The following is an 18,910-nucleotide window of genomic DNA, read 5'->3' on the forward strand; positions in this document are numbered from 1 at the left end:
GTCGAACGAGGGGTTTTCGGACGAAAAGAGGGGAAATCGCCAAAAACTCACCAAACCACCATGGATTTGGGGCATGATTTGGCACCCTTGTGCACATTGTGATATGACACCTTGCTTGCTATGGGTTTTGATTTTTTGGAGTTGGTGGCTTGGTGTCCCCATGGTGGACATGTGTCGAACGAGGGTTTTTCGGACGAAAAGAGGGGGAAATCGCCAAAAACTCACCAAACCACCATGGATTTGGGGCATGATTTGGCACCCTTGTGCACATTGTGATATGACACCTTGGTTGCTATGGGTTTTGATTTTTTGGAGTTGGTGGCATGGTGTCCCCATGGTGGACATGTGTCGAACGAGGGGTTTTCGGACGAAAAGAGGGGGAAATCGCCAAAAACTCACCAAACCACCATGGATTTGGGGCATGATTTGGCACCCTTGTGCACATTGTGATATGACACCTTGCTTGCTATGGGTTTTGATTTTTTGGAGTTGGTGGCATGGTGTCCCCATGGTGGACATGTGTCGAGCGAGGGGTTTTCGGACGAAAAGAGGGGGAAATCGCCAAAAACTGACCAAACCACCTTGGATTTGGGGCATGATTTGGCACCCTTGTGCACATTGTGATATGACACCTTGGTTGCTATGGGTTTTGATTTTTTGGAGTTGGTGGCATGGTGTCCCCATGGTGGACATGTGTCGAACGAGGGGTTTCGGACGAAAAGGATGGGAAATCGCCAAAAACTCACCAAACCACCATGGATTTGGGGCATGATTTGGCACCCTTGTGCACATTGTGATATGACACCTTGCTTTCTATGGGTTTTGATTTTTTGGAGTTGGTGGCATGGTGTCCCCATGGTGGACATGTGTCGAACGAGGGGTTTTCGGACGAAAAGAGGGGGAAATCGCCAAAAACTCACCAAACCACCATGGATTTGGGGCATGATTTGGCACCCTTGTGCACATTGTGATATGACACCTTGCTTGCTATGGGTTTTGATTTTTTGGAGTTGGTGGCTTGGTGTCCCCATGGTGGACATGTGTCGAAAGAGGGTTTTTCGGACGAAAATAGGGGAAAATCGCCAAAAACTCACCAAACCACCATGGATTTGGGGCATGATTTGGCACCCTTGTGCACATTGTGATATGACACCTTGGTTGCTATGGGTTTTGATTTTTTGGAGTTGGTGGCATGGTGTCCCCATGGTGGACATGTGTCGAACGAGGGGTTTTCGGACGAAAAGAGGGGGAAATCGCCAAAAACTCACCAAACCACCATGGATTTGGGGCATGATTTGGCACCCTTGTGCACATTGTGATATGACACCTTGCTTGCTATGGGTTTTTATTTTTTGGAGTTGGTGGCATGGTGTCCCCATGGTGGACATGTGTCGAGCGAGGGGTTTTCGGACGAAAAGAGGGGAAAATCGCCAAAAACTGACCAAACCACCTTGGATTTGGGGCATTTAAAGTCACCACATTACCCTACAACAGAAGTTTCACTTGGAAAAAGGTTTGACAACCTCTTAGTGCAATTAGGTCAACCTAGGTTTCACCAAACACTCAAACTTTCATATAAAATTGAAAATTTGTTGAAATCTTTCCAAACCTTGTGTATTGGCCAATGTGTGGCTAACACTTTCCATGGAAAATAACAAACTAGAAAAAAATTTGTTTCCCTACCAAAGCACTCACAAAAGTGAGGTGCGTAGTGAAAGATTATGCCCGTCTACCTCGAACGGGCAGTTCTTGACCATTTTTTGAGGTACATAACTTGAAATGGACTGAAATTTGGCATAAGGGTGCATCAACATGTGGGTAATGACGCTAGCATGCTATCTTGGCAGTTTGGTTTGAAAATTTTCAAAAATTCATCCCTAAACTCAAGAAGAGGCTATGTGTGATCACTAATTCGTATTTCAAATATTTTAGAGTTTTTAATACCCATACTGAAAATTCTGTGCCAGCCCATCCGTCATGCGTGGGACCCATGTCAAAGTAATGGGAAAGTGGACTGACTACATGCAGCAATCCACGTTTTCACACCCACGCGTCGACAGAGGAACCCAAACGGCAGCACCTATCGTATATCCATCGGCCCCATCGTCTCTCCCACCCGCAACTTCTATTCCCCAATCTCTGGCGAAAAACCCTGCTTGCACCTCCACCAGCGCAACACCGACCTCCCCTTCCACCGAAGATCCCGAAGATGAAGCGTGTTCGCGGAGACGAGCCGGAGGCGAGTGCGGTCGTCAACGTCGACAGAGGCGATGGCGAGGGTCCGGTAGTAGTCGACGTCGCGGAGGCGGGATCTTCTTCCGGAACTGGAGCCGCTCTTCGCCGCGCCGTGACCGTGGAGGGCTCCGCCCAACCGGCCGTGGTCGCCGTCGCTGATGAGGCCAAGGGAGACGTCCTCGCTCCCGCGGCACAAGCAGATGACCAGGGCTTCGATCCGAATGACCCATTCTACCGCCACTCCAGGCAGTACCGCGAGCTATATGGCCCCAGAGAGTGCGACGAGTTCGAAGAGGAGGCCTCCGACAACTGCAGCGAGGTACTCTACTATTCCGATCGATCCCCTGTTTTTCTTGATCTTACTGTTCACCATAGGGTTTGCTCATAGGGTAGATTGATTTGCCCTGTCTGCGACTTCTTGTACAAATTGATGATTCTGGGGTTCTTGCTCATCTGATTTATGGTTTGTAGTTACTAGATCTGTAATATTTGTTGCACATCTTGATTCAACTGTAATGATTCCTTTTGTGTGATGAATCATACCTGCTTAGTGTAACGCTCACTGCATTTCAAACTTAAATTCATCCGAATATGAATCATACCAGAGTGATTATGATTACAAGAATTATATTATAGGTACTATTAATTGATCTGATACATGGATTTTATAATCACCATTTGTCTTAAACTGGTGCTTATTTATACGATGAAACCATAGTGTGTACATCATTTTAATTTGGGGAACAAATGAATTATCAGTTGCATGTAATTTATGACCATAATTTTTGTTCAATTCCTGCTTATTGACGTCATGAATCCATATTGTTTTATGAATCAGTACATCTTCAGGGAACAAATGATTGATCCCTGATCCATGAAATTTATAATCACCATTTTCTCTTAAATTGGTGCTTAGTTATAATTCTGAAATAATGATTGGACTACCCATGAACAAGTTGTGACAACAGTTTAAATTGGTGGTTATTTATATTAGTGAAGTAATTATGTATGGTTGGATCTGGATCATAAATGTTGATTCTACATGATTAATTCTTAATAATGTTCATACAAAAATATTTAATGCTTCAATTGTATTTCAGTTAATTTCCTTCTCTCACTTCTTCTTTACTTTCAAAATCGCAGGAAGACTCTGAGGACGTTGACAGCGACAAGGAGGACCGGGACCGGAAGAGCCGCTTCGTTCTGAAGAAGCTGAAGACTGGCCAGATCCCTTTCCGTCGTAACGGAAAGCCACATTGCCCATTCTGCGGCAGGGTTTTCCCGAACGATCTCGAGTGTCTGATCCAGCACGCGACGGGAGTTGGAAAAGGTAGCAAGCAGAAGCACAATCCTGCTAGCAAGGCGAAGCACGCTGCCTTCGGCAAGTTCCTCAGGGACTACGTCAGGACTGGCCTCATCCCGCTCGTCGGTCCAGCTGTTGGCCCTCATGTTCTCCACTAAATTTAGTTTCTGTTTAGTTGTTCCCCTGGAGGTTCATGGTTAAACTATGTCATGTTTCAAAGACTATGTTCTACTTTTGTTATTTGGAACCTGGGCAACCATACCCAGTTGTTTAACTTCCAGCCTAGTGGGCTTGTTCTGTTTTTCCCAAGGCCCGGGGAAGTACATATTAATTTGCAAAAAATGAACAATTAAAATCAGTGAAAATTGAACTGGCAGTAGAAAAAATGCAGGACCAAATAGTCAATCGTAAAGTGTACCCCCTACATAATCCCACTATACAATCCCTTCACACAAGAGCGGCCAGGGTAGCGAAATAACATAAACACACAATGGGCACACACAAATTGTAGACTAAAACAATTATATCATATGATAAAGATTATATCATATGATATCAACTGAAACTTCAATACCACCACGGCCGCCCCGGTTGAAAAGAATGAGAACAACATTCCCAGATTCAAAGTTATACTCCTTAGTAAACTCCGACCAGCAGGAATCGAACTTCATCCTTCCATCAGTAGTAGTGTAGTATGCACCCTGAGGGTGGTAGCCATAGTCATCAACAAAAAAACATGCCTCCCCGCTTTCAGAGATATTCAAGGACCTAACAACTTCCTTCGGTATACGCTGAATAATAAAAATTAAATTATATATGGGAAGGATATAAAGGATAACTAAGATTACATAAAGAAAAGGAGAATTATACCAGTCCATTGCCCTTCAAATCAGTATTCGTCAAGGTGTGCACAAAAACAACACCAAGACCAAGACCACGCTCACGGAGAAGTTGTTCCTTCTTCAATGTTTGAGCAGTAGTAAGCATAACACCTTTAGTGTGGACAACTGCAGTTGGAATTTCTGCATACAAATTTAAAATTAATAAAAGAATAAAAAAAGAGGAGATATAACATCAGTTATATTAAAAAAATGGGCAACACATGGTAAAGGATAAAACAGAATTACCATCGACACGATGCTTTTCAGTGCCATCATGACCTTCTACAAAAATCCCAAACAGTTCAGGAGCACTATCAAACCCAAACATGATACAGTCACCAACTTTCAGGTCGTAGTCATGAAGAAATTTTTGGTATCCAGTACCAAAAACACGTGTCTTCGAACTGCCTTTCTTAACATGAAATTTGTACTTCACTTCATCCGATGTAACGACAAAAAAGATATTACCAACAAGGTTGTTGAACTTCCTCCTCACAAAACAAGGCACAGTCTGAAAAAACAGTAGAACAAAAAATGCAGAAAATAAGGATACAGTCTAGAATCTGTCAACAAAAAAGATACATTCTAAAAAAGGATATATACCATAAAGTCATCAAATCTGCTTCCAAGATAACAACGAAATGAACTGAGAGTCTCCCGCCTCTGCTGACAATGATTGCCCATCGAACCACAAACAACACAGTTCATCCTGTGTATATTTAGCAATTACCAAAGCTAGTAAAAAATACAGGTAGGTAGGGCATATTCATAGAAATCTATCCATAGATCTGAAACCATACACACATATATCCATAGATCTGAACAAACAAGATTATTCAGAGGACAAAAAGGATTTTCAACAAACAGAGAAAAAGGAGGTGAGGTGAAGTAGTGACATGTAAAAACATATTTTCCTACCTCTCAAAACAAACGAAAATCTTCAGAGAGAAAAGAGTTTTTCAGCACAAAAGAGAGAGAAAGAAGATGAAGGAGACTTGCTTCACCGCATGAACAAGGGAGGGCAGAAGGCAAAACCAACCAGGGGCATTATAAATACAATAAGTAGTAGTAACTGCCTACAACCGCTATTTAATGAGGCTGTGGGGTAGATGGTGGTTGCTATCCTGTAAGTTCAAAAGTCAAACACAAAGTATCTCATGCAAAAAATGGAGCCCACTGCTATTATGTAATCTCTGTCAATAAGTTCACAATGGCAAAACATCAGCACACTGAAAAATACATTGAATCATAAAGTTGCACTTCAAAATTATTTAAAACCATATGATTTACAACTTCAAATGTACAACAAAATGTTGACTACATGCCTTTGTTCGGACTATAGGTTAGGTCAGAACAATTATGGCATGTTAGTCATTTTTTCAACATACATAAAAAACAAATGCTCATTTGTGGACGAAGTGCACAATTATACCAAAGTAGGCATCACTTCAACACATCAAACTACACCAAACCTCATGAAAAATTTAAATTTGAATTTTCCACATGAATGTCACAACATTTACTCAGTCCCACTAGTTACTGATGATTTTACATTGAATTTAGCATTTATTATGAGTTTTACTCGTTTTCTGTCATTTTTAATAAAAAAATCAACAAACACCTAAAATTGTCAGAAAAATCTGAAACTCCTTAGGCACACATACCTACCCTTCATGACCACTCACAAAAATTTGCAGCTCAATCTGAGTCTTTGAAGTGCAGCTTGCTTGAAAAAGAGCCCTTCACCGACATGATCGATGTGGGTCCACACATGGATCGACCCAACCAACATGAGGTTCCACAAGTGTTTTCAGACAAAATCTCACATGTGTGAACAATAACATGTATATGTGGGATGTGTTCTCACATATACCTCACATGCAAAAGGTTTTACAACTTCCGGGGTCGACGATTCGACCGTTATGCCGAAAATGCCCTCACTTGTGTAAATTCACATCAAACTACACCAAACCTCATGAAAAATTTAAATTTGAATTTTCCACATGAATGTCACAACATTTACTCAGTCCCACTAGTTACTGATGATTTTACATTGAATTTAGCATTTATTATGAGTTTTACTCGTTTTCTGTCATTTTTTAATTAAAATATACATGTACATTTCCATTTTCAGAGAAATATTTTTTCTTTCACGGCAAAAACTTGTTCCCTCCAAATTGTAGTACGCCGGCTGCCAAAACGCCCAAATTTTTTGTTCCCTCCACTCCTCCCGCGCACCCCACCTATCAAATATTTCGCCCTCCCTTATATACGTCGTGCCTCTACCCCATGATTTACGAGCATCTTAACTACCCACCCCCCCGACCTCATCCTCTCGTGCTCACCCCGATCTGGTGTCTTCGCCGGACGTTCTTCCATCTCGCATCTATCTCCCCGGCCGGTGGTCGCCATGGCCGGCAGTCGTCGAAACGTCGGGGGGAAGGAAAATCGCGCACACACGCCGAAGAAGGCGCCCGGCTCGAAGAAACGCTAAGGTAAATCTGTCGGTGATCGGCTTGTTGTTGTGTTTTTCGGATGGTTAGATCGAGAGATCGGTTTTACATGTCTACCACGCCCGTTTGACCTATATCTAGATCTTGCATATTTGATAGATCCAATCCCGACATCATACGTATAGGGTTTATCGTTTTTATTGCAGAGACAATCATGCCGTGCTATACAATCTTTGCCATCCCACTGCTGTACAATCTTTTGCATAGACAATTGTTTGCCGAAACACTTAACGGAACTAATAACAGCCGTTGCCGAAAACAGCTGACGAGCTACGGTGAACAACGACATTGCTTGAGACTTTTTTTCCTCAGTTTCAGAGGGAAGCAGAGTTTGATCTAGAACAATTGTTTGCTGTTTTCTATGGAACTAGTTAGTTTGCACGTGCAATGCACGTCTTAACAATGTAATGAAGTTTTTTTAATCATGTACTTTGTTTCATCAGTCTATTTATTTCCACAATTTTTGTTTATCTATGTCTTTCAAAAGTCAAAAATCAAATTTCAGCACATATCTGAACTTCTATCAGCACAAATCTGAACTTCTATCAGCACATATCTGAACTTCTATCAGCACATATCTGAACTTCTATCGGTATAGGACTGAACTACCGATACCTCATTACGTGCATACCAAGCCCGCCAAGCAACCAGAAGGGTAGTATCCACCATGTGAGGTGGTAGTTGTCCAATAACTGACTGAAACCAGCTATCAACAGACATGCATAATTCAGTGTGCGAGGGGAGTCTCATGTGTCAATTATTTGTTACGAGTAGATATCTAAAAGCACATGATGTCCCTTAGCCTGGCATATGCCCCCTCTTATGTTTTGTTCGCCGACATCATACGTAGACTCTTATGTTTTCAATCATTTGCTGCTGTACAATATTTTGCAAAGACAATTATTTGCTGTTTTCTATGGAATTGGCCCCCTCTTATGTTTTGTTCACGCTCCGCTCTTCCGATTATTTCAGCGGAGACACAAAACCCCGTCAAGCCGGCATATGAGCTTGCCAAGGAGAAACAAATGCAAGAAAATGTAGTACGCATGGAAAAAAATTTCGCTGAAAGATATGGACCTGGCCACAAATTTCAGAAAGATTTCTCTGGTTTTGCACGTACATTAGTGTATGGTGGGGTACAAATAGGAACTAGTAACAATCTAAAGGACACAGACTGCGAAGAGATGGAGGTCGAAGAGGACCCTTCGTATGAACCGAATCCAGAAGAGATAGCTACTGCTGATGATGATCTTCATTCAGATGAGGATCAGCGCACTGTCGGCAAAACTTCAGCTCAGGTCTGTGGAACTATGTCTGAACTATGATAGGAAATACGTACATGCTAAATGTTTCCTACTAATGTAGCCTCTACTTTGCTTGCAGATAGTTGCTTCTTCTGCAATAGTTGCACAGAAGAAGCGATCCATACCTGAAGTTGCACCATCCAACATTGCAACAAGATCAATGGCAACAACTGAACCTGAAGCTGGGTCATCTGATGAGCCGACGGCCACTGCTGGTCTGAACACTGAAGGAGCACCCTCACCTAACCAGATCATGACATCTGGAGGCAGCACCTCATCTCCTGAGGACAATCAAATTGTAAACTTTGAGCGGCAAGGTATGAAAATTTGTAAAAACTAAACACTGTACCGCATATTTTCATATAAAAGAGAATCATTTCATATCTCTTCTTTCAGAGACATTGACAACATCTGGCGGTAGTAAGAGAAAGAGAGGTGGACGCAGACGTACCATGGGCCATGGACTACATGAGTACACAAGAAGACATGGTGGCAATAAGATGCCAATTGAATTCACTGCTGGTGTCAGGAGACCCAAGGATTATGTCCAGTCAGCAAAGCTGAGCAATGAGGTTGGTATTCACATCCGTGAAAAAATGCCGCTTGCAACACACTGGACACAGTACAAGAAAGATGAAACTCTCAAACATGTCATTCCTCATGCTATAAGTACAGTAGCGGTGAGTCCTGTACAATCTTGGTTTAACCTAATTAGTATGCTACATGATCAACTATCTAAGAATCTACTGATTAATGCATCACTATTTTGAAGGGAAAGTTTAATATGGACAAAAATGATGAGGTGGCTCAAGATGTGTGCACTGATATGCTGCAAGTTAGTATTCGGCAGTTCCGATATAGGCTTAAAAAGGAGTATTGGCCGAAAATTAAAAATCTCACACTGGAGCAAGCATATCTCAAGAAGCCAGATCATGTAGAAGAGAAAAGCTGGAAAGAACTGGTGAAAAGATGGTTTGATGAGAAGTACCAGGTACATAAACGTTATTCCTTTCAATAACAGCTACTGAATTCTTACATTTCTCTGATCTGGATAAATAAAATGCATGTACTGAACATAGGGACTGTGTGTAATAAATGGAAAGAACAGAGAAGCTGTGAAACAGTTCCATACCACTGGATCTCGAAGCTATGTTGCTCACTGGAAACATCTAGTAAGTGTTCTGAATTTCCCAATACAGTTCATACTTCTGTCATACACAGTGTACAATGGTAATGTGCATTCTACATTTTTTCAAGCGTAAGGCTAAGCAGGAAGAAGAAACCTCTCCAATTGAATTTTTAGAATCACACACACTAACAAGGATAACATTATGAGTGCTGAAGCAAAAAGTGCATATGTAAGAAATATTTCTTATTAGCACAATATAATATAATCCAGTTTTGTATGTTGTCCATGCAATGATTGTAATCTTTATGCAGGATCAAATGGTGGCAAAAAAAGTGGCGCCACGCAATGAAGATGAACCTGATTTGACTGATTTGCAAATTGTTTAGCTAGTTCTGAGCGAGAAAAGCCCATCCACCACCTGCAACAGCACATTCCTACCAAGATTGGGCGTCGCAACAAGTTCCAGGAAGTCTTCTGTCTCAGCTACACGCATCCGAGAGCTACAACAAAGGCGCGAGATCAAGAGCAGAACTCCATACGAGCGGTTGAAACGTACCACGGTGAGATGCGAGCAAGACTGCAAGAACAAGATGAAAAATTTGAAGAGATCGGGAAGAAGCAGGAGGAAGAACTTGAAGGCTGTGAAGAAAGCCCAAGAAGAAAAGACTACGGCTTATGAAAAGAGGTGACGAGAAATGGATGCCGTGCTTAATTTGCTCTTGAGGACATCCCAGCCACCATCCATGTCTCAATCCCAGGGCAACTAATCTATTGCACCACCGTCCTACAACATTATTAATCATAGGTCTTTTAATTTCTTTGTGTTCCAATTGTAATTTTCTTATGAATCTTTCGGTCTGTGAGAGACATATATACTTCTTGTGCCACCATTTAAGTATGATATTTATTGTCTACTTTTTGATATTTCGCCAGTTTTTTTGTTTCCCAAATTTCGCAAATAATTCAAATGCTCTCAAATTTTGTCAAATTCAAAAGGTGACGGAAAATGTCACAACGTCACTATTAAATGAAACCACGTGGCACCAATTTCTGGTCCCACTTGTCAGAATTTGTGGGTCCCACCAGTCAGCATTATTGGGACCCATATGTCGGCAACAACCTGGTCCCACTTGTCTGAATTTTGTGGATCCCACCGGTCAGAATATTGTGGGTCCAGCTTGTCATAATATTTTGTGGGTCCCACTAGTCAGCACCATGCCGGTCCCACATGACAGATATCCATGTCAGCGCCGTCGGACCCATGTTGTCAGAAGCCAAATGGACCCACATGTAAGGCCACGTATGCTTTTTTTGGACCAATCAGAAACTTCCCAAGATTTAGATATTGACGAAAGTTGCAATTTTTCGTGACAAACCTGTCTGTCAACAATGAACCTTTGATGTTGACGAATTTGCAGGTCGTCACCATCAAACATTTGACGTTGACGAAAAAATGCATACCGTCACCCCCGATATTTTATGACGGAGCTTCCTTGACGAACCCCATGACGATCAAATTTTGTCACCACGAAGTAATCCTTGACGAAAATTGGCCTTAACATGACGAAAGTGATTTGTCAAAAAAAATGTTTTCCTTTGTAGTGATTGCGGCGGCAAAAGAAAATGCGCTTCCATAGCGCCCAGTTAGGCTGGACGCCAAGGAAGGCCTCACAGAGGGTGATGAAAATGGAGATATGGAGGATTGAGTTGGGCGTGAGGTGGTGAAGTTGAAGACCATAAACAAAAAGCAATCCACGGAGGAAAGGATGAATGGGGGCGGAAAGACCGCGGATGAGATGGTCGACGAAACTTACCCAATACCCCATTGGAGGGGTTGGGTAGCTTTCTTCACTAGGGAAGCACAGCACCTTGGGCTTCTTGATAATCCCTAGCTTCTTCAAGAGATTGATGTCCTGAGAGGAAATTTTGGACCTTTCCCATTCCGCGCTTCCCAGATCTACGGCAGCCATTGACGATTGCACTTGGTCAACCGACGCGGTGGCATCAACAATGGCGCAGGAATGCAGCTTGGAGAAGATGAGCTTAGGGAATTGAGGGGCGCAGGAGGAGGTTTTGCAGAGGAGCGTAGGAGAACGGCGCGAGCGGAAGTGCTTGAGGAGGAAGAAGGAGATCTTATATAAAGGTGAGGCGAAGCGGCGGACCGTTGGATGGAAAAGGGGTGCGGCAGATGATAACCACGTAGAAACAAGGGTAAAAAAGTATTTTAACACTGGAGAAGTTACGGTACGTGCGCCAGAAAAAGCGGAGGACGTGTGTCCCCCACCTACACGACGTGTCAACATAATGGATAATTTGGGCCCGCAAGTCAGTGGGAGAAAACTTCTCGCGATTTTCGGATTCGTAATCGTGGCTATCGTCAGCAATAACGTCACCTTGTCAGAGAGAAAAATTCGACTCAACAGCGGCATAAAAAGGCGACATGCAAAAATATTGGAGAGCCTTTGATCAAATACAAGTTTTTGATCAAATGCTCGGGGGCTACTTTGAAAAAATGAAAAGATCAAGAAAGACAAAATAGAAATGGCATGAGCCTATGATCAAATACAAATATTTGTTCATAGCCTCGGGGACTACTCCCATCGGGAGCGCTGTTCGCGCACCCGATAAATTATAAAACTTCGGGAGAGAAAGGAAATATAGCGGCATAAGGCGTGGAGCCTACAACCAAGCACAAGTTCTTGGCTGTAGCCTCGGGGGCTACTCCCATCGGGAACGCTGTTCGCGTGCCTGATGAAGTTATAAAAAAGAAGAAAGGATGAAAAGAAGAAAGATAGAAGGGCAAAAGAGTATATTTCGAGTTATAAATAACTCTGCATATACTCCCATCGGGAGAGCAATATAAGTCATCTTTGACTCAATAAAATGTGCTATTCCAACAGCCGAATAAGCACTCGACAATATATTCTCAGAACGCCAAAGTTGCGATCAATTTCTGAATGCCGCAAAACTTTGCGAAGGTAAGACCCCATATCCGTTCTGTGAGGCGTGGCGCCGTCTCTGACGTCGGTTTGCTACTTTTATCCGTATCAACAGATACGAAGAAAAATCCTAACGGACGCGTTAGGTACCCGATAAATCTGACTGGGACTCGACAGAATGGTAAGACCTTAAGCGGCACATGTCGAAGTTTACACCAGTATCCCGAGATCATGTCCAGGGACGTGATTTTGAAGTAGGTTCTTGCGGATTGCCACTAGAGCAGTTAACTAGTACCTGATCCGTCAGATGAACTAGCCCCAACTACCATTATCCCTGCACAATATAGAAATTTATGTGAAGAAATATAGAAAAGTTTTGAATTGTCGAGTAAAAATAAACAGTGGAGATTTTCCCTGACTCTACGATTCAAGCAAAATCCCGGGGGCTACTGACATAGGCATCCCCAATGGGCCTGCCAAAGATAGTACCCGGGGTTTATTGAAGGCCCACTACCCGAAGAATAAGAAGACTCGGAAGCCCAAGATATTGTTAAGGAAAGCTAGAATTGTAATAGGAAGCATTATTTGTAATCTTGCGGGAGGAGTTAGAAACCTTCCCGGACTCTATAACTTGTACAATATGAATCCCTTGGCTCCGCCTCCTATATAAGGGGGAGTCGAGGGACAAAGAAAGCATCGATCATTGTTTCTCAAACCCTAGTTTCATATTCGTCGAGTACTTTTCGGCTGAAACCTTCGAGATCTACTTGCCCTCTACATCCAACTAAACCCTAGTCTACAATCCGTAGGCATTGACAAGTTAATACCTTGTCAGGCGGAGCTCGAGCAGCGAACGAAGCGGCGGAGGCGCAAGAGCAAGGGACACTGTGCGCGAGGAAGTGGGGAATGCGAGAAGAGGAAGAAGAAGGAGCGGTTTCGCCTTATAAAGGAAGAGAGAGAGGTGGGCCGAAAACCGCTGGGCCACGGCGGTTCGGTCCGCGGGCCGCGACGGTTCGCTCCACGGGCCGCCGCGTGGCACAGCGATACACGCGTAACAACAGAAAGCCACAGGGAGGTACACACGGATCCAGAACGGTGGTTGGGATCCGCTGTGAGGCAATTAATACGCGCGCGGAAGCCGAAGGGAAGTGACCCCTGACACTGACGCGTCAGTCACAGTGCGCATGTCTCTGACAGGCGTGGGGCCCGAGATATTCTCGACTTCGCCGAGGAGGTGTTTAATGACTAAGATGCCGGAGGATAAGATACCGAAAAATGCCTTGCAAGAGAGAAAACGTGAGTCCGGGCAAAGATGCTGGATCTAAGCTAAGCGCCAGATAAATTAAACCGGTATCCAAGGACGCGAGAACCTAGCATGGTCTGTTGGATAGAATCCGCCAGACTATACCAGCTTCGAGGACAAATGTTGGGGGGATGACCCCCGGTATGCCAAAGGCATGCCAAACCGGATGGTTTAGGCCATCAAAATACCGGTTTAATGTTCATACCGGAGCACAAAGATAAGAGCTTGGCTAAGTAAAGCTGAGCCGGTATCCCCAAGAGGGGTATACCGGAACCGGGTAGAAAAGACACCGGGATACCGGAAAGAAGAGCATGTCGGCAGGACTGGTCAAAGATTCTCTCCAGAGCTAGAGGACAAAGATGAGCTAAGCGAAGTAGCTTTAAACGAAGGCCTGACGATAAAGAGGAGGATGACGATGAAAGAAGCCAGAAGACGTCAGCCTCCCTGATTAATGAAGACCCCGGTGTCATCTATGGTTAAAGTAACTTTGTAAAGTAGTTTGTCTAGTCAAAGATGCCATTAGGGTTTCTTCCCCTGTAAGCCACCCTCTCCCCTATATAAGGAGAGGGGGCACACCCGTACTAGAGAGAGGAAGCAAGGGATGAGCAAGTAGCAACCAGCGTTGAGCAGAGAGAGATCCTGTAAGCAAAAACCTGTAACCTGTGCAGATCAGTAAAGAAGATGATCTAGAGCGAGTTCTTCCTTGTGTCTTTCTTCTTCAACCTCTAGCCTTGGCTAAGTTCTTGAGGAAACCACCCGGAAGTTCATCCCATCTAATCACAAACCCTCCCCCGAATCCTCTAGCGTCCATTCGGCCCCAACTTAAGCCATCCTATGGCATCTGTCTGTTCACCACGACGACAAGTGGCAACAGCACATCCATAACCTTAGAACTTTCTGTCACTGTCCCAGATTCAATGGAGGCATGAACCCACTATCAAGCATAAATACTCCCTCTTGGAGTTACAAGTATCAACTTGGCCAGAGCCTCTACTAGCAACGGAGAGCATGCAAGAACATAAACAACACATATATGATAGATCAATTAATCAACTTGACATAGTATTCCATATTCATCGGATCCCAACAAACACAACATGTAGCATTACAAATAGATGATCTTGATCATGATAGGCAGCTCACAAGATCTAAACATGATAGCACAAGAGGAGAAGACAACCATCTAGCTACTGCTATGGACCCATAGTCCAAGGATGAACTACTCACGCATCAATCCGGAGGCGGTCATGATGATGTAGAGTCCTCCGGTGATGATTCCCCTCTCCGGCAGGGTGCCGGAGGCGATCTCCTGAATCCCCCGAGATGGGATTGGCGGCGGCGTCACAGTAACTTTTCTCGTATCGTGGCTCTCAGTACTAGGGTTTTCGCGATGGAGAGAATATATAGGCGAAGGGGCAGAGTCGGGGGACGCTCGAGGGGCCCACCCCATAGGGCGGCGCGCCCAAAGATGGGGCCGCGCCCCCCTAGGGTGTGGCCGCCTCGTCGCCCCTCTTCGTCTCCTCTTCGGACTTCTGGAAGGCTCCGTGCAAAATAAGACCGTGGGCTTTTGTTTCGTCCAATTCCGAGAATATTTCCTGTGTAGGATTTCTGAAACCAAAAACAGCAGAAAATAGGAACTGGCGCTTCGGCATCTTGTTAATAGGTTAGTGCCGGAAAATTTATCAAAATGATATAAAGTGTATATAAAACATGTGAGTATTGTCATAAAGCTAGCATGGAACATAAGAAATTATAGATACGTTTGAGACGTATCATGAGGCCATGTTGGCATCTTTCGCGTCCCAATCTCCGGAACATTGTTGCACCACCAGATCTGAGTCACCGTAACAAATGATCCGGTGTGCCCCGATTTCTTTTGCGACCGTAAGCCCATGGATCAGAGCCTCATACTCAGCGACATTGTTCGATGCCCTAAAATGTACTTGCAAAACATACCGGAGATGATCTCCCTTTGGTGAGGTGAGTACCACACCGGCACCCAGACCCTCTTTGAGTTTGGATCCATCAAAGTGCATCTTCCAGTACTCTATTTTCTGTTCCGGCGGCTTGTATTGCATTTCCGCCCAATCGACCAGGAAATCAGCCAAGGCTTGTGATTTTATGGCATCTCTTCTTTCGTATACCGGCACGTAAGGTGACAGCTGAATTGCCCATTTTGCAATCCTGCCGCTAGCATCTTTGTTGCACATGATGTCTGAAATGGGTGCCTCACTCACCACCTTCATGGGGTGTTCCTCAAAGTAATGCTTAAGCTTCGTGGCGGCCATGAACACGCCATAGGTCATTTTCTGGAAGTGAGGGTAGTTTTGTTTTGAGAGGGAGAGCACCTCGCTCAGGTAGTATACCGGCCTCTGCACGGTTTTTCCCTCCTCTTCTCTTTCTACTACAACCACAACACTCACGACCCGGTTGGTTGCCGCTATGTACAACAGCATGGGTTCCCTTTCCAAAGGCGAAGCCAACACCGGTGCAGTGGCTAGCATCGGTTTTAGCTCTTTAAATGCTGCGTCTGCCTGAGGGGTCCAGACGAAGGTATCGAATTTTTTCATCAAAGCATAGAGCGGCAGAGCCTTTTCTCCCAACCTGCTTATGAACCGGCTCAGCGATGCCAAGCTTCCGGTAAACTTTTGCACATCCTTGAGATCTTGTGGTATAGTCATTCTTTCGATTGCCCGGATTTTTACCGGATTAACCTCAATGCCCCGGCTTGATACAAGAAAGCCAAGCAGTTTGCCGGCAGGGACACCGAAGGTGAATTTTGCCGGATTGAGTTTCATCCAGAATCTTCTTAAGTTGTCAAATGTTTGCCTGAGATCATCGGTCAAGGTTTCTTTTACCTTAGTTTTTATCACGACATCGTCCACATAGACTTGCACATTTTTTCCGATCTGATCAAACAAGCATTTTTGCATACAGCGCTGGTACGTTGCACCAGCGTTGCGCAAACCGAAAGGCATAGTGACATAGCAATAAGCCCCGTGCGGGGTAATGAATGCAGTTTTTATTTGATCTTCCTTTTTCAGGGGAATCTGGTGGAAACCGGAATAAGCATCCACAAAAGACAACAACTCACAGCCAGCAGTAGAATCAATCACTTGATCGATCCGGGGTAAAGGGAAAGGATCTTTCGGGCAATCCTTGTTCAGGTTGGTGTAGTCAATGCACATGCGCCACACCTTTGGAGCTTTGGGTTCCTCCTCTTTTTTCTTCTCGACCAGCACCGGATTGGCTAGCCACTCGGTATGCAGTACTTCCACGATGAAACCAGCAACCAGTAACTTTGTTACTTCCTCTCCAATGATTTTTCTCCTGTCTTCAGCGAACCGGCGTAAGGGTTGTCTTACCGGCTTTGCATCCTTCCGGACATTCAGAGAGTGCTCAGCCAACTCCCTCGGAACACCTACCAAGTCATCAGTAGACCAGGCAAAGATATTCCGATTATCACGGAGGAAGTTGATGAGCGCGCTTTCCTATGCCTCACTCAGGCCAGCACCGATACGAACGGTACGGTCAGGGTATGCCGGATCCAACACAATGTCCTTTGTTTCCTTGGTTGGCTTGAACGCCGGTGTTCCCAAGTTGCCACTCATTGCCGCTAAGCTCAACTATGAGGACTGAGCCAGCACAACTGCGGTTTGCATCCTTCTTTTTTCCTCTGCGATCACCAGCGATTCTGCCAGGTTTGATCCGGCGGAAGCGGTTTCCAGTGAGACTTTGTAGTTTCCCACCACAGTTAAGGGTCCACGAGGTGCCGGCATCTTCATCTTGAGATACGCCATATGAGTTGTGGCCATGAACGCTGCCAATGCCGGTCTCCCTAGCAGTGCATGGTAGGGACTGTCTAGGTCCACGACCTCGAACAAAATGTTTTCGACCCGGCAATTGTCACGCCCTTCGAATGACACATCCACCCGGATTTTTCCCATAGGCGAGCAGGACAGGCCCGGAACAATTCCGTGTAACATTGTGTGAGTTGGCTGCAGCATGTTTTCTGTTATTCCCAGCGTATGCATTGTGTGCTGATACATGATATTTATGATGCTTCCATTGTCTATCAGCACTTTGCTGAACTTGACTCGAGTCGTTGGCCCATGCAAGATTGGGTCCACGACAAGAGTGTAGCCACCCGGGTTTGGCATGATCTTGGGGTGATCCTTGAATGACCAGGTAATTTCCTGATCTGACCACAGCATGTACTTTGGAACTGCCGGCATCACTGCGTTCACTTCCATGGAACGACGATGCATGCTTTGTCTGTCGGTTGGCTCAGTAATGAACACAACGCAGCACAAGTGCGGGTCCTTGTAAACATTCCGCCCTAAAGGTGCCGGCGGTGGTGGTTGGCCATTGCCATCTTCCACCTGATGAACTTGCTGGTGCTGCGGCCGGTTTGGCTAAGGCTGTACCGGTAGAGCATTCGCTCCGGTAAGCGGTGGTGGCGGTGGTATTTGTTGCCGCAGCATGTCTTGCGATGGTGGTAATATCGTAGTACAGCCTTGTGCTTGCGCATATTTTACCGCACCTTTCAACATCAAGTACTTGGTCCAGGAACAATCTTTTGTCAGATGGTTTGCCGGCTTCTCCGGATTCGGAGTGTGCCACCGGCATGGTTGTTCCATTGCCGATTCCATGGTGTATCTTGCATGTTCTTGCCAATTCTTTTTCTCTCCCCACGGTTTATTTTCAACCCATTGTTTTTTAGGACCCGCCCACGGCTGCGATCCGGTTTTTTGCCTCTGGCTTCCACTGTCGCCAGAATTATCCTGCACCACGGCTACTTGCTGCGGACCATACCTTCGATCCGGAAAATCTTCCCTTCTTTTGTTGTGCCGGTTATCCCGGTACTGATCTTGGCGCTGTTGGCTTGTTTGCGCCGGATCAGCTTGTACTGTCGGTTGCATTGGGTCTCCCAATGCGTAGCTATCTGCTACACGTATCATCTCTGCCAGAGTTACCGGCATGTTTCGCTGCAGCTTTTGCCACAACGGCGAACCTCTCCGGAACCAATTGCAAAACCAAGCAATGGCCTGCACCTCGATCACCCCTTCACAGGAGTTTCTTGTGGAATTCCACCGGGCCAGGTAATCCCGGTCTGTTTCATTAGGGCGCTGCATGCACAGGGCGAGCTGTTGCGGCCTGTTTGGCCTTCGGTAGGTGCTGCTGAAGTTACTCACGAACGCTTCCTCAAAGTCCAACCAACCATTTATGCTTCCTGCCGGCAAATTGTTTAGCCAAATACGTGTCGGTCCTACCAGGAAAGATGGTACAATTCTCACGGCCCA

Source organism: Lolium perenne, chromosome 4 (assembly GCF_019359855.2).
Source record: "Lolium perenne isolate Kyuss_39 chromosome 4, Kyuss_2.0, whole genome shotgun sequence".
Lineage (NCBI taxonomy): Eukaryota > Viridiplantae > Streptophyta > Magnoliopsida > Poales > Poaceae > Lolium > Lolium perenne.